Source organism: Notamacropus eugenii, chromosome X (genome assembly GCF_028372415.1).
Source record: "Notamacropus eugenii isolate mMacEug1 chromosome X, mMacEug1.pri_v2, whole genome shotgun sequence".
NCBI lineage: Eukaryota > Metazoa > Chordata > Mammalia > Diprotodontia > Macropodidae > Notamacropus > Notamacropus eugenii.
In genome coordinates, this window is record NC_092879.1 from 5,083,418 (window position 1) to 5,097,525 (window position 14,108).

Consider the following 14,108-nt stretch of genomic DNA (forward strand, 5'->3'; position numbering starts at 1 on the left):
TTACTATTAGACCTGCACAGTCTGAGTTAACTCACATCAGCAGTGGTAAAGGCGACAAGGTCCATATATTCTCGTCTCCCATGACAAAGCTCCAATTTTCCAACTATAGGAACCATGTTGACAATACTCTTCTTTATTCAAAAAACATGTGCTCAAGGAAATCATTTTCTCCCTAGGAGACTGAAGCCTGAACTCTCAAGCTTAGAAATTGTCAAATTTGGGAAATCAAAAATTTGAGACCACTGAAAAGATAACTACCAATACTAGAAAAGTTCACTTTCAGTTTCTCTTCTCTCAGGATTTATGCAAGCACATGTCTCCCTCTTCATATGCTTCTGCAGTAACTCTTACTAATGCCCTGGCTGCTGCCATATTCTTATCCATATTCATAGGAACTCTAGTCTCTAATTTGTGCTTAGAGAAGACAATCTATAGGCAGAAGACAGGAACTTGAAGTCCAAGTACTCTTCTATTAAGTCACATGCAGCTCACCTCTAAGTCATTATTAGTTACTTCTTAGGTGGAGGAGAAGAAAGGATAAATATAATTTCCTTCTACCCAGTTTCTTTATTTTGGAAGAAGATACAAGGAAAAGGAGAAAAGGAAATCCCAGATAGAGTGAGAGCCTGTGCCAGATTGCTTTAAATAGACCAAGAAGGGTGAGGGAGAGGGAGGGTTTTCTTTGGACAAGAGTCTCTCCCTTGACTCAGGATACTCAGGAGACAGCTTCCACTCCCCCTTGCCCTCCACTGATCTAACAGTGATTACTCTGGTCCCACTGTCAGCCAGGTGTATTTCACACCTCTCCCAGGGCTCTCCATAGATATTCAAGGGGTTGGGCAGGATGCAGATATCTTCTTTCAGTCTTTGACTCAAGCCCCCCTGCTTATGATCTCCCCAGTTTGAGGGGTTAAACCATCCCAGCTCCATTTTACCACTTAATCAAATTAGCTTTTACAAAGGAATATTTACTTTAAAGGTATAACAAGAGCAATATATAAGCAATTTATCCCCAGCACTTCAGGGTGCCCACTTCATTCTTTGAGGAATTGGAAGGGATGACATTTATCATGTATCTCAGTTTCTGTATAGCATTCTTCTTGCCAAGTTCCAAATCCAAAGTTCCCCTTGGGCTTACATGCTAGGATTCTGGCTCCTCAGGGTTTCCCCACTGGGTTGGGTCCAACATCTATTCCGGAATCCTAGGTTCTAAGGTCCCCATGGCTCAAGCTTCCACATCTAGAAACTCCATATCCTTCTGAACTGAAAAGGAGAAATGAAACAAAGTCAGAACCCCAAGTCTATTTCTCTGTCAAATTTTATTTAGTATTTTACTTTTCCCCAATTACATGTAAAAAGAATTTTTAACATTCATTTTGAAAACTTTGAGCTCCAAATTCTCTCCCTTCTTCTCTCTCCATCCCCCTTATTGAGAAGGCAAACAATTTGATGTAGGTTATACACATGTAGTCATATTTCCATAGTAATCATTCTGTGAAAGAAAACACAGACCAAAAAACTCAAAAAAGATACAGTAAAAGGTATGCTTCAATCTATATTCAGATACCATCAGTTTTTTCTCTGGGATGGATAGCATTTTTCATCCTAAGTCCTTCAGAGTTGTCGTGTATTGCTGAGAATAGCTAAGTCATTCACAGCTGATCATCTTACAATAGTTCTATTGTTTTGTACATGATACATTCCACTTTGCAGCAGCTCATGTAAGTCTTTCCAGGTTTTTCTGAGAGCATCCTGCTTATTCCCAAGCCCATTTCTCAGAATCACTTGGCCTGCAAGAAGAGACAGATGACCCTCAGGCCTTTGTCCATTACTACATGGTATTCATGAACTATCTGCCGTAAGTGAATGAGTTCTTCACTCCTGCAAACTGCTGGAGGGAGAGAGGGACAGAGAGAGAAAGAAAGAGAGAGACAGAGATGCACAGAGACAGAGACAGAGAGGGGAAGAGAGAGACAGAGACAGACAAAGGGGGAGGAGAGAGAGAGAGAGAGAGAGAGATTGTTTTTCACTCAGGTAGATTTAAAAGCCACAGTTCTAGGTATGTGGCTAGTGGAAAAAGTCTATTCCATGGTGGTATACCAGCACAGGAAAGAGCCACTGTTACTGTCTTACAGGAGCAGGTCCCAAGAATCTCCCACATAAGTGCCTCCATCTTAGGTGATCTGGACATGCTCCCAAACTCCCATTCACACTGGGATCAGAGAAGATCTCAACAGGACACTTGTATACATGCCTTTCCTCCATGGAGAGATACCCCTTAGATGCCCATGCTTTATGATTTTGCCGGGTATATTGGAGAAAATCATTAAGGTGATCAGGATTGCCCTGGATTCCTTCTTTCAATGCAGAAGCCAAGAAAGCTAATGAATCCTTAGATTAAACTGTAAGTGGCATAGCTCCAGGAACATGGAGATGATTCTTTGCCCTAATTAAACAAACCCCCTCTGAAATATTTTGCTTAGTTTTGGATACAATATTTAAATAACCTTGAAAAGCTGTAGTGCATGCAAAATGGAGTATCTGGGATGCTAAAGGGTCAAGGTGAGATCATGCCATAGTTGTAATTTTTCAGTCGTGTCTGATTCTTCATGATCCCATTTGGGGCTTTCTTGGCAGAGACACTGGAGTGGTTTGCCATTTCTTTCTCCACCTCATTTTACAGATGAGAAACTGAGGGAAACAGAGTAAGGCAACTTGTTGAGGATCACTTGTTGAGGCCAGATTTGAACTCAGTAAGAGAAGTGTTCTTGATTCCAAGTCTCGTGTTCTATCCATTGCACCATCTAGCTGCTATAATGCCAAGGACAATTGGTTAAAGGAATTAGGGATGTTTAACTTGTGTAAGAGAAGGTCAAGGGAATTCAGGAATTTGAAGGGCTGTCATGTAGGAGAGAAATTAACTTTGTTCTGCTTGGTTTCAGAGAGGGAACTAGAAGGAACAGTTGGAAGTTATAGAGAGATTCAAACCTGAGAGAAGGAAAAACTTCCTTAATAATAGGTAAGCATTTATATAGCAATTTAAGATTTACAAAGCACTTTACATATCTCTTTTGTTCCTCACAATAGCTAATAATAAGATATATGCTATCATGATTCACATTTTACAGATAAGGAAACTGAGTCTGAGATAAGTTAAGTAACTTTCTCAGGGCAAGATAACTAGCAAGTGTCTGAGACAGGATTTAAAGTCAGTTTTCTTTCGAGGTAATTGGAGTCAAGTGATTTTCCCAGGGTCACACAGCTATTAAGTACCTGAGGTCAGATTTGAACTCAGGTCCTATCTGACACCGGGGCTGGTGCTCTATCCACTGCTGCCCCTAAAATCAGTTCTTTCTGACTCTATTTCTGTCCATTTTATCTACCAAGTCACCTACCTGCCTTACAATTGGAGCTACTCTAAAGTAGAATCAGCTGTGTTCAAGGAGGTTATAGGATTTCTATTACTGGAAGATAAGAAGCAAAGGAGAGAGGAATATTTGACAAGGACATTATAGAAGGGATTCTTAATTGGGTATTGATTGGATTGGATGGTCTCAGGGCCCCCTTCCAACTTTTGGATTCTGTAACAATCTAGCCCTGCACTTACCTATTACACTTAAAATACGAACCTTTGTGATTCATTCTGAATGTTAACTTGACTTCCTGAATCTCCCCTTGCCAGAATCCTCCTGGTTTTGACTTTAAAGCTTATTTTTTTCTCTCATAAAATTTGCATATTTTACTAATGAAAACTTTCTTCTTCTAACTTTCTGAGTTTATTAAAGAGATACCTGTGGTCTCTGATACTCTCTAAGATGACTTAATTGACCTCTGAATTCACTCACTACTCTAAGGATAGCTCTGCTAGATAGGTTGTCAATAGAAATTGTCAGGAAGGAATCCTAGTAGTAAAGAGGCCTGGGTTCTAGTCCTCAGGTTATAGTTACAAACGTTTGGTGTGTTGCTGAGCAAACCTCTCCTCTCTGTGAGCCTTAATTTCCTCTTTTTTGCAAAATGAGTTAGCTCAACTAGGTAATTCTTAAATTTCCTTCCAGTTTCAAAATCTCATGTCTTCAAATGATGGATCCCTGTTCCTCCCTGGAACATTCATTCCTGTGCCTGACATACTCCTCAGAGTAGATGTCTAGTATTTGAACTCTCTAGGATATGAAGAGAACAATCATTTCCCTCTCACATTTGTCCTCCATTGTTGCAGCCTCATCTGTCTACTTTCAAAGCTCTAGATCTATTTTTTTTATCTCATAGTTTAAAGAATTTCAAGTGTTACTTTTTACAGCAGAGCACCATATTGGATAGAAAGTTAAACACAAAATAACTTGTTTTATCACAGTGTTGTATTTTGAAGAAAAAAAACTTTCACATACAAAAACCCAAACAAGTATCTGTCATTGTTCCTGGAAGGAGTCCATCGCCCAGGGCTCCATCCACCATCCTTGGCCAGCACTCTTCTCTATGTGTTGTCTTCTCTTATTAGAATATAAGCTCCTCAGGGGTGGAGCCAAGATGGTAGAAAGATGCACATACTCTAGCTCTTCCCCCACAGCCCATAAGATACCTGTAAATAAAGACTCTTAACAAATTCTAGAGCAGCGGAAGCCATAGAACAACAGAGTGCAGGAGATTTCCAGCTGTGGGTGACCTAGAATGACAACAGGAAAAATCTGTTGCATTGGATGCTGAGTGGAAACCAGCCCAGCCTTGGCTGCATGGCTCCAGGACGATGACTGAAGCAGGTCTGGGGTGGGGGGTGAAATCCCAGGAGCAGCCACGGTTCACAGATCCCTCAATCCAAAGGCACCAAAAGCAGCTTCAAAGGTCAGTGAAAGAGCTTTTTCACCTCCTTGACAAGGGAGCAGGGTTCTCCTCTAGCCCTAGTCCCAGGCAGTGGTGGCTGCAGGCAGTGGCAGCAGCAGCAGCAGCAACAGCAGCAGTAGTGGGCAGCAGCCACTACAATGACTAGGCAGACAGCAGGTGGTATCCATTGTTGGATAAAGCCCCTGGGGGAATCGAGCAGCTGATCTAAACCTCGGGCCTGAGTGGTGACCCCTGCTCCCACCCAAAGCCTCAGAGGAATTGAGCAGCTAATCTGAATCTCAGCCTTGAGCCAGGCCAGAGAGTAACTCCTCTCCCTTGATTGTACCACCTTGGAGGAACTGAGATATTACAGGTCCCCAGAGTATACCCTACTCTTGACAAAGGACCCAAAAGTCAAGTAACTGGTTGGGAAAATGCCCAAAAAAGGAAAAAAAATAAGACTATACAAGGTTACTTTCTTCATGGACAGGTATTCTCTCCCATCCTTTCCAATGAGGAAGAACAATGCTTACCATCAGGAGAAGACATAAAAGATAAGGCTTCTGTATACAAAATCTCCTAAATAAATGTGCAATGGTCCCAGGCAATGAAAGAGCTCAAAAAGGATTTTGAAAATCAAGTATGAGAAGTGGAGGAAAAATTGGGAAGAGAAATAAGAGAGATGCAAGAAAATCATGAAAAGCGAGGAATTTCTTCCCCTGAAAATTGCCTGTTCATATCCTTTGACCATTTATCAATTGGGGAATGACTTGTATTGTTGTACATTTGGCTGAGTTCTCTATATATTCCAGAAACGAGACCTTTATCCCCAAGACTAGCTGTAAAAATTCTTTCCCAATTTATTACATCCCTCCAAATTTTGGTTGCATTGGGTTTGGCTGTGCAAAAACTTTTCAGTTTAATGTAATCAAAGTTATCCATCTTGCATTTCATAATGCTTTCTGTCTCTTCTTTAGCAAAAAATTCTTCCCTTTTCCATAAATCTGATAAATACACTATTTCTTGCTCCTCTAGTTTGTCCATGGTATCAATGTTTATACCTAGATCATGTACCCATTTGGACTTTATTCTTGTGTACGGTGTCAGGCATGGGTCTATGCCTAGTTTCCATCACACTGTTATCCAGTTTTCCCAGAAATTTTTGTCGAACAGTGAGTTCTTATCCCAGAAGCTGGCATCCTTGGGTTTATCAAACAGGAGGTTGCTGTATTCCTTGCCTACTATGTCTTGAGTGCCAAGTCTATTCCACTTGTCTACCCCTGTGTTTCTTAGCCAATACCAAGTGGTTTTGATAATTGCTGCTTTATAGTACAATTTGAGGTCTGGTAGCGCTAGGCCACCTTCCCAAGCATTTCTTTTTGTTAGTCCCTTTGATATTCTGGACCTTTTGTTCTTCCAAATGATTTTTGATATTATTTTATCCAACTCTAGAAAATAATTATCTGATAGATTAGTTGGTATGGCACTAAATAAGTAAATTAATTTAGGGAGAATTGTCATTTTTATTATATTACCTTGGCTTACCCATGAGCAACTTATGTTTTTCCACTTACTTAAATCTGACTTTATTTGTGCAAAAAGCATCCTGTAATTGTATTCATATAGTCCCTAGGTTTGTGTTGGCAGATAAAGTCCCAAGTATTTTATAGTGTCTCTTGCTATTGGACTTTGTTGCTAATATATAGGAACGCAGAAGATTTGTGTGGGTTTGTTTCGTAACCTGCAACTTTGCCAAAGTTGTTTATTATTTCAAGTAGTTTTTTACTTGAATCTCTGGGATTCTCTAAGTATATCATCATATCATCTGCAAAAAGTAATAACTTAGTTTCTTCTTTGCCTATTCTTATTCCTTCAATTTCTTTATCTTGTCTAATTGCTACAGCTAATGTTTCTAGTACCATATTGAATAATAGTGGTGATAATGGACATCCTTGATTCACCCCTGATCTTATTGGAAATGCATCTAGCTTATCCCCATTGCATATAATGCTTGCTGAAGGTTTTAGGCAGATACTGCTTACTATTTTATTGAAAGTTCCCTTTATTCCTATGTTCTCCAGTGTTTTTAATAGGAATGGGTGTTGTATTTTGTCGAAAGCTTTTTCTGCATCTATTGAGATAATCATGTGGTTTTTGTTAGCTTTGTTGTTGATGTGATCAATACTGAACCAGCCCTGCATTCCTGGTATGAATCCTACCTGATCATAATGTATTATTCTCGTGATAAGATGCTGTATTCGTTTTGCTAAAATTTTATTTAAAATTTTTGCATCTATATTCATTAGAGAAATTGGTCTATAATTTTCTTTCTCTGTTTTGTCTCTTCTTGGTTTAGGTATCAAAACCATATTTGTATCATAGAAAGAATTTGGGAGGACTCCTTCTTCCCCAATTTTCAAAAATAGTTTATATAGTATTGGAATTAACTGTTCCTTAAATGTTTGATAGAATTCATTTGTAAATCCATCTGGCCCTGGAGATTTTTTCCTAGGCAGTTCATTGATGGCTTGTTCAATTTCTTTTTCTGAGATGGGGTTGTTTAAGTATTCAACTTCCTCTTCTGTTAATCTGGGCAATTTATAATTTTTAAAATACTCATCCATCTCTTTTAGATGATCGAATTGGTGGGCATAAATTTGGGCAAAGTAGATTTCTAATTATTGTTTTAATTTCTTCCCCATTGGAGGTGAGTTCACCCCTTTCATTTTTAATATTAGTAATTTGATTTTCTTCTTTCTTTTTTTAATTAAATTGACCAAAGGTTTATCAATTTTATTAGTTTTTTCGTAAAACCAACTGTTGGTTTTATTTATTAATTCAATAGTTCTCTTAATTTCAATTTTATTAATCTTTCCTTTGGTTTTCAGTACTTCTAATTTGGTATTTACATAGGGATTTTAAATTTGTTCTTTTTCTAGCTTTTTCACCTGCATGCCCAAGTCATTGATATCCTCTTTCTCTATTTTATTTATGTAGACATTCAAAGATATAAAACTTCCCCTACGAACCGCTTTTGCAGTGTCCCATAAGATTTGGTAGGTTGTCTCATTATTGTCATTCTCATGAATGAAGTTGTTGATTGTTTCTATGATTTCTTTTCTAACCCACTCCTTGTTTAGGATTAGATTATTTAGTTTGCAATTGAATTTTGGTTTATCTTTCCATGGCCTTTTATTACATACAATTTTTATTGCATTATGATCTGAGGAGGATGCATTGATTATCTCTGCCTTTCTGCACTATATTGTGAGGTTTTTATGTCCTAGTACATGGTCAATTTTCATAAACATGCCATGTACCACTGAGAAAAAGGTATATTCCTTTCTATTCCCATTTAATTTTCTCCAGAGATCTATCACATCTACCTTATCCAGAGTTTTATTTAACTCCTCAACCTCTTTCTTATTTATTTTAAGGTTAGATTTATCAAGTTCAGAGAGGGGGAGTTTGAGGTCCCCCACTAGTATAGTTTTGCTGTCAATTTCTTCCTTCAACTCCCCCAACCTCTCCTCTAAGAATCTGGATGCTATACCACTTGGAGCATACATGTTTAGTAATGACATTGCTTCATTGTCTATGGTGCTTTTTAGCAGGATATAGTTTCCATCCTTATCTCTTTTGATTAGATCTATTTCTGCTTTTGCTTTGTCTGAATTTAGGATTGCTACACCTGCTTTTCTTACATCAGCTGAAGCACAATATATTCTGCTCCAACTTTTGACCTTTACCCTGTGTGTATCCCCCTGTTTCAAATGTGTTTCTTGTAAACAACATGTTGTTAGATTATGGCTTTTAATCCATTCTGCTATCCATCTCTGTTTTATGGGAGAGTTCATTCCATTCACATTCATAGTTATAATTACAATTTGTGTATTTCCCTCCATCCTCTTGCCAACCATTTGTGCTTTTAGGTCTCCAGTCTACCTTCCCCTCCTCAATAGTTTTCACTTTTCACCACCTCCTCCTGCACCCTTCCCTTCCTTCTTTTAGCCCCCCTCCCTTTTACTCCCCTTTACTCTTATTGCTTCTTCCCTCCCTCTTAGCCTCCCTCCCCTTTCTTCCCCCTTCCCCTCCTACTGCCTATAGAGCTAGTTAGGATTACTTACTTAAGTTTATTGTTCCCTCCTTGAAACAAATCAGATGAGAGTACCTCTCAAACAATGCTCATCAACCTCCCCTCTTTCCCTCTACTATAATTTTGTACTTCTTCCTGTGATGCAATTTACCATTTTCTGCTTCTTCCTTTTCACATCTCCTGTTACAATCCCTTTGACATACTTAAATCATATTTTTAACATGACTTCATTTACTTTATACCCATTCCCTCTATGTATATCCCTTTTATGTTTCATAATAGATGCACAGTTCTCAAAATTAACAGTTATCATCTTCCCTTATAGGAGGTAAACAGTTTGTCCAAATTGAGTAACAAGTTTTTTTCCCCCCTGTTTACCTTTTTATGTTTCTCTTGAGACTTGCATTTGAAGATTGAATTGTCTATTAAGTTCTGGTGTTTTTGTCAGGAAGGTCTGGAAATCCTTTACTTTGTTGAATGACTGTCTCCTTGCCTGAAATGTTATGCTGAACTTTGCTGGGTAGTTGATCCTTGGTTGTAGTCCCAGCTCCTTTGCCTTACAGAATATTGGATTCCAATTCTTTCGATCTTTTAATGTAGAAGCTGCAAGGTCCTGTGTGATCCTGACTGTTGGTCCTCAATATTTGAATGGTTTCTTTCTGGCTGCCTGTAGTATTTTCTCCTTCACTTCATAGTTCTGGAATTTGGCAATGATATTTCTTGGTGTTTTGAGTTTGGGCTCTCTTTCGGGAGGTGAACGGTGCATTCTTTCAATGACTATTTTGCCCTCTGGATCTAGCACTTCTGGGCAGTTTTCCTTGATGATTTCCTGGTAGATATTGTCCAGACTCTTTTTTTCATCATGGTTTTCTGGCAGGCCAATAATTCTTAAATTTTCCCTCTTGGATCTATTTTCCAGGTCAGTTGTTTTTCCAATTAGATATTTTACATTTTCTTCTATCTTTTCATTCTTTAGATTTTGTTTGACTGATTCTTGCTGTCTCATTGAGTCATTAGTTTCTACTTGCCCAGTTCTAATCTTTATCAAAATGTTTTTTTCAGTTAACTTTTGCATCTCCTTTTCCATCTGTCCAATTTTTCCTTTTAAGGAGTTATTTTTGCCAGTTAATTTTTGTACTTCCTTTTCCATTTGTCCAATTTTCCTTTTCAAAGAGATGTTCTCATCAGCGAATTCGTTTTTTTTTATAATTTTAAGGTCATTGGAAGGCTTTTCTTCTATTTCCTTCTTCAGCTGTTCCAGGAAAGCTGTTTGTGCATGCAAGCAGTTCATAGTCCCTTCTGAAGTTTCAGATGGAAGTACAGTTTGTGTTTGTGTTTTGGTCCTTATCCCCATAGAAAGAATCTATGGTTTTTTCACCCCTCCTTTGTTTTTTCTTGCTCATGATGTTGATTGTGTGTTGTAGCTTCTAGTTCTTTCAGTTAGAAACTGCAGAAATTGGTGTTGAGCCAACTTGTGTGAAAAAACTAAGAGCAGGTTTTTGCTTGGTGTTTCCCGATCAGCCCTGAGGTTAGCTTGATAAGTGTGGGGGAGGAGTGGTCTGGTCACAGGAGATTTTCTCAGCTGAACTGAGGCAAAGGCAAGCTCAGGGGATGGTGATTCCAGATGCCCTATTGTATTCCCATTTCCCCTGGAGTTCTGAGGCATGCCTAGACGCTAGTGTGGGTTCCCACCCCTCCTGGGGCTCCTCTCCTGGCGCTGAGGCTTGCCTGGGTCCTAGTGTTCTCTGCTCTGGGTCCTCTGTCCTTCCGGTTATCCTCTACCACCATAGGAGGAATCCCCCTTAGCTATTTTCCTAGCCTCAGGTGTTATGAGACTATTTGCCCTCTCTGCTGTTCCTGCTGCTCCAGGATTTTTCTAGGGAAATAGTTTATGGTTCTTTTGAGGTCATCAAGGGAGGAAAAAAGAGCATTTACTGATCACTCTGCCATCCTGGCTCCTGGAAGTTCAAGTAGGTGACTTACCCATGTTTAATCTGAGGGCTGAAAGTCTCAGGAGCTGCTGCGGCTGATATCTAGCACTCAGTGGCTCTCACTGGCTCGGCTCTGCTGGTCTTCCACCCTCAGGTGCCACTCCACTGGTTCCACCTGCTGCTCTCAGGTTTCCTGGGTCCCTTCCATTCCTCTGCGTTGTGCGCTGTGGGCTCACCCTCGCAGAACATATTCTTCCCATAGACCAGTCTGTCCTGGGCTCCAAATCCACCAAAGTCTGTCTCCCACTGGATTCCACACATCCAAAATTTGGTCAGATTCTCCTTTCAGAGGTATCCAAAGGAGTTTGTCCAAGAGCTTAGGTGAGTCATTGCTGTTACTCTGCCATCTTGGTTCCACCCCTCAATTTCTCCAAAAATATTTATAGCAGCACTCTTTGTAGTTGCCAAAAACTGGAAATCAAGGGGATGCCTATCAACTGAGGAATGGCTGAATAAATTATGGTATACGAATGTAATAAGATGACTTCAGAGAGGCCTGGAAGGACTTATATGATCTGATGCTGAGTGAAAGGAGCAAAACTAGGAGAACTTTGTGCACAGCAACGACCACACTGTGTGAGAGTTTTTTTCTGGTAGACTTGGAACTTCGTAATATTCCAGAGGTCAAAGGAACTAGGATTAAAACCAAGAATCACCTACACAGCAAAATTGAATATAATATTTCAGGGGAAAAAATGGTTATTCAATGAAATAGTGAGATTTCTTGATGAAAAGACCAGAGCTGAAAAGAAAACTTGACTTTCAAACACAAGAATCAAGAGAAGCATGAAAAGGTAAACAGGAAAGAGAAATCACAAGGGAGTTATTGAAGTTGAACTGTTTACATTCCTACATGGAAAGATAATATTTGTAACTCTTAAAACTTTTCTCAGTATATGGGTAGTTGGAGGGATTACACACACACACACACACACACACACACACACACACACACACACACACACATAGAAAGAGAGACAGAAAGCACAGGGTGAGTTGGATAGGAAGGGATCATATCTAAAAAAATAAAATTAAGAGGTGAGAGGAATATATTGGGAGGAGAAAGGGAGAAATGGAATGGGGCAAATTATCTCTCATAGAAGAGGCAAGGAAATGCTTTTCCAATGGAGGGGAAAAGTAAAGCTTACTTTCATCATATTTGGCTCAAGGAAGGAATAACATGAATACTCAATTGGTATGAAAATCTATCTTATGCCACAGGAGAGTAGGGGAGAAGGAGATAAGCAGGGTGGGGGGGAAGATGGAAGGGAGGGCAAATGGGAGGAGGGAGCAATTGGAAGCAAACACTCTTGGAGAGGGACAAGGTCAAAAGAGAGAATAGAAGAAATGGGGGACAGGGTAAGATGGAGGGAAATCAAGTTAGTCTTATACAACATGGCTATTATGAAAATCATTTGCAAAACTACACATGTATAGCCTATATTAAATTGTTTACCTTCTCAGTGGGGATGGGTGGGAAGGGAGGGTTGAAGAGAAGCTGGAACTCAAAGTTTTAGGAACAAATGTTGAGAATTGATTTTGCATACAATTGGGAAATAAGAAATACAGGTAATGGGTATCAAAATTTATCTTGCCCTACAGGACAAGAGAGAAGATAGGGATAAGGGAAAGGAGGGATGTTAAAAGGAAGGGCACATTGGTGGAAGGGGCAATCAGAATGCATGGTGTTTTGGGGGGGAAAGGAGGAGATGGGGAGGAAAAATTTTGTGGAAATGAATGTTGAAAACAAATTTTTAAAAAATATAAGCTCCTCCAGGTCAAGGGCTATCTTCATTTCCTATATTTGTATCCCAGCACTTATGATTATACTTGGCACGTAGTGAAAGCTTAATAAATGTTTTTTCATTCATTTATTTTCAAAACAAAAGAGTTATTGGATTAACACAATACTTTACCATAAGTTGTCTTTAAATAATAAACTCTTGTACTGTATTTAAAACATAATTCAATTTACAAAAATTCTATTTTTCTATAACTTTCAAGGAAAATATCTATTGCATCAAACTAAATATTTCTGATTTCAGCTTTCCTATATTGTGAATTCACCCAGAATTCTCTCTGAGCATAAACAGGAGTCAAATAAAGTCTCAAAATAACTCAAATAAAATTTGGAGGTACGGTAGAAGCAAAGGGATAAACTGACTTATTTTCACTGTTATAGGATTAGTTTTTGATATTGAAAATGTACAGGATGGGGAAATAATGGAATAAATAGGCTATAGAAATAAAACCATGTCCAGGCATGCTTCCCTCATAGTCCACAAAGTAGAAACATCAATGAGAAATGGCCATCCAAAGTAAAAAGAAAATGTTTCCTAATAATCCTTCAAATTCCCAAGCCTTCAAAATGGGAGTTGCAGAGACTAAAAATAGAGATGTGAGACATTGTAGGTAACGAATACAGCCTGTCTTATCTCTTTTCCGGGAGAAATAATTCCTATTCCCTTAGCAATTCCTCACAAGATTTGTCTGCCAGCTTTTTAATCATTTTTGCCATTCTCCACTAGACTCATTCCAAGTTCTCCCTGTCCCTTCCAAGTTGTGGAGTCCAGAACTGGACCTAGTGTTTAATGAGTGCTCAACTACTGTGGAATATAAAAGAAAGAGTGAACTCCCTGTTCTTGTTAGGGAATTTGCATGGACTGAAATAGATTCTTAACCAAGGTAAGTCAGAGAAAAAATTCTCACAGAATTATCTATAATGAGAATCTGGCATTATATGATCTCTTTCTTGTGCAGACATGCATATATGAGGCATGAAAGAATGAATTGACTTGAGCTGCCATAGAATAACTCCCATTACTATGTCACCAGATTTTCTAACTCTTAGAATTCTAACTCTTAGTATTGTAGAAAGTTAACTTTCTAAGTTAACCAAAATATGCTTCTTTCTTCAGTTGATAACTACATATCTATCTATTTTACAGTTAATGTAATTGCAGAAGTCCTGGGCTATTCAAATGAACCACAACTTTACTATAATGAAACAAGCCCAAAATCAATTTGAAATTATAGGGCTTAGAGTCATTGGATGAAACCAGGCAAGGCCACGCAGGAAACATCTTGTGATTGGTTGAAAGAATTAGCTGGACCTATGTATACAAATAAGTCAGTCAAGTGGTGAACCAATCAAGTCCCCAAGGACTCCAAGTTCAAGAGCTCAAGACTCTGGTTCCAGAGTTGGA